The sequence below is a fragment of the Carya illinoinensis genome, chromosome 5 (assembly GCF_018687715.1).
Source record: "Carya illinoinensis cultivar Pawnee chromosome 5, C.illinoinensisPawnee_v1, whole genome shotgun sequence".
Lineage (NCBI taxonomy): Eukaryota > Viridiplantae > Streptophyta > Magnoliopsida > Fagales > Juglandaceae > Carya > Carya illinoinensis.
In genome coordinates, this window is record NC_056756.1 from 39,360,861 (window position 1) to 39,368,272 (window position 7,412).

Genomic DNA, 7,412 nt, shown 5'->3' on the forward strand with positions numbered 1-7,412 from the left:
AAGAAGAATATATTTTAAATTGAAAACTGATTTTTAGAAGTTATTTTAATTTCTAAATGACGTTTTTGTTTCTTTATATTATTTATGTATTTTTTTGCATTAGTGTTGACTTGACACTTTTAACAATTGATTAACATAACAGTGATGGAAGGATTAAGTTGATCAAAGTTAGAAATATTTAGAATTAAAGCACAAGAAGTAATTTAACCTTTTATTTCCTATCTTCTTTGTAACTTGTGGAGTAGGTAACCTCACTTGTTGGCATCAAAGTCTAGTTAGCAATAACTGAAAGTTGTTTCAGAAAGCAGTGGGGGAAAGAAGAATAAAGAAACTACTAAAGTCTTTTAAGAGAAAAGTGGCGAAGATAATTGAGGAATATAGGAAAAAAAAGATTTGAGGAAGGGTAATGTTACGTATAGTCGTAAAGTATATAAACGATGCACAATCATTTTAAAAAATAATAAAACTAACTATTAAATAATTAGTTTTTTTTTTTCTTCATGTGAGATTTTTTATTTGAAGTTTATAAAAATTATATTGATTTTTGTATTTTATCTTGAAATTTATATTTCATGTTTGAATGTTAAATAAATAATAAAACTACTTTGAGTGTTTTTTATATTTGAAATTATATTTCGTTTTTACTTATTAATTTTTGTATTAACTATTCCCAGTGTTTCCTTGAGGTATCATTTGTACTTATTTGGTTATATAAATAATTTCATCTCATCTAATCATTATACTTTTTTTTAAATTTTTACATAAAATATAATAGACACTTCAAAATTTTTTTTTTAAATTTCATGATAAGAATTATATTAAAAAAATTATATTTTAATAATATTTTATTTAATTTTTAACTTTTATCTTATTTTATCTTTTTCCATCTTATTTATGTAATTAAACTATGCTAATTCTAAATGTTTGTAGGAGAAAGTTATAGAATAGAGAACCCAAGACAAACATCATGCAATGCGTAATGAGTTGAAGAAAAAAGTAATTTTTAGAAAAATGGTGCAAGGAGAAAGTTCTAGAATTATAGGAAATTAATAGAATTGCATTAAAAATTGGGCTAAAACTTGGGATCCAAGTGGACTGTTCGTGGTCCCCACACGCTTGGCTCTCTTGAACTACTAGAAGATATTTGGACAAGTTAAAAATATATTTTCTTTATTTTAAAATGGAAAGAATATTAATTGTTAATAATTGTGTTTTTTATTTATTTTTAGAGAATTGAATATTTGTTTTCAAATGCTTAAAAACACACAAAATGGATAATTGTTAACAAGTCAACATTTTTCCCGAATTTTCTTATTTAAGCAAAAGAGAAATATCATATCAAATTCATATAATATTTATTTTTTAAATTATATGACAATAAACACTTCATTTATCTTTTTTTTTATTATATTCTAAATTTTAGAATTAAAAGAAAAAATGGAAATGAAAAAGAACTAAACACACTTCCCAATTTTAAATCAAAAGATTGATTTTTTTTGTAATTTTTTTTATATAATCTTATCCAAATGATTAAAAACCACTCAAAGTTCAGGGAATCAACAAAGTAAAAGCGAATTTAAAGAACCATTTTGATAATAAATTGAAACTCAGAGGACTAAACTGCAAACTTCGTTGAGAAGCTAGTTGGACTTGCTTTTGACTAATTTCCGCCTCCATTTAAGTGAGGACCAACTGCTTCATCTCTTATTCTGGCTCGCGCTTAGACTTTGTTGGTTCCACGTATAATTATGCTTGTTCGCTACTGATATGGATGCGTTGTCTCCGAAATTGCGACCATGGATGAGATTTCATCTGCCGAACGACAAGATCATCGACTTCTTCTTGAGGGCAAAGATCACTGGGAATGATAAGTTAGTCGACTTCATTCCCGAAACTCAGAGTTGCAAATGGGAGCCCTGGAATTTGAAAAGTAAGATACGTTCTCCCCATTCTTATCATCAGAGACCCAGATTCATGTTTTAATTTTTCATGCAAAAGTTTGTGATTCTTTGGCATTAGGAAAATTAGTGATGAAAAGTAGGAAAATCTAGTTGTTTGGATTTTATGTAGTTGTTTGGCTTATTTTTGTATGTTTATTACACTCTGTTTTATTAGCTGGTTTAACCTTTTGGGATGAGAAATGTAACACCAATAAAAAAATTTGGCTCCTCCTCTTCCTTAGCATGACCATTTGGTTTTCTCGAATTTATAGCTTCATTTCTATTTGTTTCTTGATCATATTATTTCTAATTCATTCTTCTTTTCATGTTGTTTTAATTTTTTTTTCCGTCTTTTACTGCATCCTAACTTCTTGTTTGATAAACTTGCATACCGTGCTCGTGTGTTCACTCACTTTAGCCTTTAAACTTTATGCTTAGGCTGGTTAGAGTTACGTTGCCCAAAAACCAACTATCAAGAGTGGTGGTTTTTCTCGCCACTGGATCTGAAGCATCGAAGTGGGAAACGATCGAACAGAGCAACTATTGCTGGGCACTGGAAAGTGACTGGAAAGGACAAGAAAATCATGTCTGACTCGGAAGTGATTGGAACGAAAACGTTTCTTGTATTCTATGAGGGGCGTGGTAAAGGCGAGAAAACCAATTGGAAAATTCATGAATACCGCACAACCCTGAAAGAACTCGATGGCACGCATCCCGGTCAGGTTGGTTTAAGTGATTGGTTTGTGATGTTATTGGCTTCACGTTTCTTCTTAATCTTGATTTCTTTTCTGAAATTTGTGCAAGTTTCTTTTGTGTGGATTTAAAGACCATTTTTCTGCCAAACTCACGTGGAAGTCCTCTTAAAAAGATGAATTATTCAATTAGCAAGGGGTGTGAAATCTATTAAATTTTTACTTGGGTTCAATGTAATCAGCGAGTTGAGGATTTCTCCATATGTTTCAATTGGTAATTTTAGCTGTCCTTACTTTAAAGTGGAAGTCTCTTGGTTTATTAGAACAGTTGCATTGTTCTTTTTATTAAAAAAAAAAAAAAGACGACAAATTCCTCTGTTTCCTTCTTGTCATAGCTCTATCGTTCTGATACACATCTTTACATATCCTTACCATGCAGTTCTTTAATAACCCAATTGGTAGGTATTGATCACCCTGATTCAATTTGTTGATGAACTTTATGCAGCACGCTTTTGTACTCAATCGTTTATTCTATAATCATGGAAAGAGTATTAAAGATCCAAACATTAATGATGCTCGACCTGCTGTTTCATCTCCCGCCACATCCACATTGTTTCTTGAAGAATCAGAGTCTGAGCTACTTCTGGCCCCAGTATTCCCTGCATCAATAGTACAAGCTACTACAACACCTGAAAATTGTGATGAGACAATGTCCGTCACTACAACAGCTGCCGAGTGTGATGACAAACATTTTAGTGCTCGCGCTGCAGGGAATCAATTGGGAGAACTTACCATTACCAATGTGAGAAAAGAATTGAGTTTCAGCTTAAAACAGTTCTCAAAATTCTTTTTTTTTTTTTTTGAAAGTTCAGAAGGGTAGCCGATTTTAAATACTTATCTTATCTATTCATATTTCTTTCATCAGGATGATCTGAAAATAAAAGAAATGATCATTGAGCTGCAGCAAATAGTAGCTTGCGATGTTTTGACGCCTTCAAATTCACTACAAAATAACCTTACTGTTTCATCAGCCACCACAGCTAAATATTCTATAGAAGAAATAGAGTCCACACGAGGTTTGGATTTGGTATCTCCTCAAGAATATTTTGGTGGAAAGACATTGAACACTAGAAATAGTTATAATGCTTGCGCTGCAAGCAATGAAGTGCCTGAAGCAACAGTCAGTGAGGTAAGGCATTGAGTTCCTGCAAATCAATAGCTAGTCAGTTAAATATCTGTTTCGATCGTTCATATTCCCATGTCTGGTTGCAGTTTGAGGAAGGCTTGGAGCCTGTCTGATCTCCCATCAGAGCCACCAGATTGCAACTTGCCCTCTTGGAATGAGGGCATTCAAAATATGTTTGTCAGTCAAAAGATCCTCACTGTGGTCTCTAATAAGGACAATGGATCATGCACCGGTTCAGGTGCAAAAATGGCCAACAAACCGGTAAGTGGGAGCTATCAAGTACTTTTTTTTTTCAATTGATAATTGCAAGTTCAACCGAGAAATTTTGTGTTGGGTTGTCTCAATTTTCAGCTTGAATGGTATGAGCAAAATAGTTATAATGCTGACACTGCAAACAATGAAGTGCTAGAAGCAACAGCCAGTGAGGTAAGGCATTGAATTCCTGCATATCAAGAACTACCGAGTTAAATACTTGTCCCAATCGTTCATGTTCCTATCATCAGGTTGATTTGCATCTTGAGGAAGGCATGTGTATGTTTGATCTCCTACCGAAGCCTCCAGATTGCAACTTGGATATGCCATTCAGCATGCCTTGTCCCGTCACGGACGACTCAAACAACAGCCGTGGGATGGATTTTCAGTATGTCACGAATGACCTTGCCACATATGGCTATGAGTTTCAAGATTTAAAACCTGATTATCTCAATGCAAACTTTCCAAGTACGTTTGGCAGTCAAAAGAATCTTACTTTGGTCTCTATTAAGGACAGTGGATCATGCGATGGTCCAGATGCAAAATTGGCTAATGCACCGGTAAGTGGGAGCTCTCTAAGTACATTTTTTTTTTTTGATAGTTGCAAGTTGAACCCAGAAACAGTGTTGAGTTGTGTCAATTGCAGCTTGAATGGTGTGAGTTGCTAAAATCTTACAGTTGAACTGAATGAGTTTTATATGTCTTATATTTTCAGATTTATTGGTCTTTTGAATCTTAACCTTGCATGGTTCTTGACAGTTTGAGTCAACATTTCATGATTCTGGAAAGGTCAGGAAACGAAAGGCTTCATCAGAGTTGATAAATCTGGAATCCCACATGGTATGGATGGGAGACTCTTCAAATTAGATCAAGGGATCTAATTGTGATATGTAGTGAAATGGTTTGAGTTAAGATGTTTTATTGGGTCTTGAGAAATGAGAGAGAAAAAGTTTAATAAATAAATTATAATGTTAAAATATTGTATTGCTTTTGGTGTTTTTGTTTGGAAGTTTGGAAAATGTGTAATAATTAGATAAAAAAGTTGGAGATTTGAAACTGAAAAGTGTTTGTATTTAAGTGATGTTATTATGAGAAGTTTTGAGATGAGATGAGATGAGATCATCTCACTTCCCAATCAAGCTCTTGTTGACATTTTTCACAAGATGAGTGTTAACTACAGCTACAGGCTCAATCCCAACTAAAAAAAAAAAAAAAAAGCCTACAGGCTCAATCCTAAAATCCCGTAATCTTCATACTTATGCAAGATAATTATTTCCCAACTAGCATCCCAAACCTCAACACATCTTCCTCAGTTGCTATTTCACTTCCATTTCCAACTACGGTATCTAAACAACATATCAACCATTGAACCATAATACCATGTGAATGCTCCTTGGAAATTGTTCAAAAAGGTTTTCTCCTCCTGGACGTGCATTTCCTACAACCAATTTCTAGAAACCTTGCCTCTTTCTTTTTGAATCCCATCCAATGCATAATACTCAAAACAGACAAGATTCTAGATTCTAACATTCCAGCAAAACCTCCATGTGCCCAGACTCGTTAGAGTCTAAAACCCTTTTCTATCGCTTGCACTTTTCCCAGCCATCTTACTCAAGCACAAACTCAATATCCCAAATCCTTTTTCCTATGTTGTAGAGTTTTGAGACTTGACAAAATACAATTCGAATTTCAAAACAGTCCACGAATCATAACATAATGATGCCCTAAAAAAGGGTAGATCCCTGCAAGTTTCATGTATGATATCATGCTGAACTATTATCAAAACCGCTGATAATCATATGGATGATGCCATATGAAATGATTCTCAGAACTTGCTTAATATAAGATTCTTATGGATTTTACCAAATCAAATTATTATCACAAACCTGATTAGAAAAGAAATTCAAAAAAAGGCTTTAATCATCATATGGAACCTGATTAAACAGGGTTCTTCTTCTACTCACAACATATGCATAAATTCAAGATGCATCACCACATATGTGAGCGCGCTCATTTTATTTTTTATTTTTAAAAGAAACGATTAGATCCTTATATCGATGGGTGAAAGTTCTGGAAGAGAGGAGAAAAATTGTAAATAATTAGAAGAAAAAGTAATTCTTAAAAAAAAAAAAAAAAAAAGATTCTGAGAGGTGAGCTGCCTTCTTTTTTTCTTTTATTCTCATTGCCTGATGAAACTCTTCCAAGTCTCAGGCCTGTTTCTATTTTATTTACTTAGGTTGGGCTGGTAAAACTTACATAAAAGATTATGGCATTTCTCCGGAATCATGTCTTTTTCATAATGCATGCTACCAATTTAGCTTCCCCAACGGTCAACTTCCCCCATGAGCATGCTCCATAACTCCCGTAAATCTTCTACAACACATGACCATTTCTGCAGTGAACTACCCTCGTATTCCTTGCTAAGTGTTAAAGGTAGATAACGTATAAGGCCCTATATTATTTAGGAATGAGATGCTCTTATTCTTTATAATGGTTTCAAATAAAGCTACAATTATATTATTAACTAGTTCTTTTAACGTGTAGGTCAGCTGTGGCTTGGACCTCGATTAGAACAATTTATATGTTATCTTCTAAGTATTAGACGGTCCCGATGAGGATGTCGAGAATTTAAGGAAGGATATTGTGATACCTCATACTAAGTGATAAGCCAAAGCATCGTTAGCATATGGACAATTCCATAGAATATTTGAATTTCAATGTGATAAGATATTGATTTTTCAAAATTTTTATTCCTAAATTCCAAAGTCATATCTAAGATTTAAAGAAACTCATTTAATAAATTACCTAAAAAACTTGGAGGATGCTCATTCACCTAACTTAAAATGCACCAAAAAATAAAGTAATTTTAAAGATAATGAAATTTACAAGGGAGGAGATATTTCTTTTTTTATAATTTTCAAATTTAGGTGAAGTTTAGATTGTGAGTTGAGATAAAAATTGAAAATTAAATAAAATATTATTAAAATATTAATTTTTATATTATTATTTTTTAAAATTTAAAAATATTAAATTTTTTATTATATTTTATATAAAAAAATTTTAAAAATTTATAATAATTAAATGAGATGAATTAATTTACAGTTAAACGGTGCCTTAAAAGGACGGAAGACTGAAGAGGATGAAAACATGGGGTGTCGCGCACTGGCGGCGGGTGAAACAACCGCTGGTTGAGGAATGGGCCCATGGCCGAAAGTTATGCCTGTAGTACGGATCACTCCTACTTGTAAACCAAAGAAACCCTCTCAACGGCTGGGCCCATAAATCAAAATATACCACATCAGGCCCAATACATTAGGTTCTATTTTCTAATTCTCAAAGGGA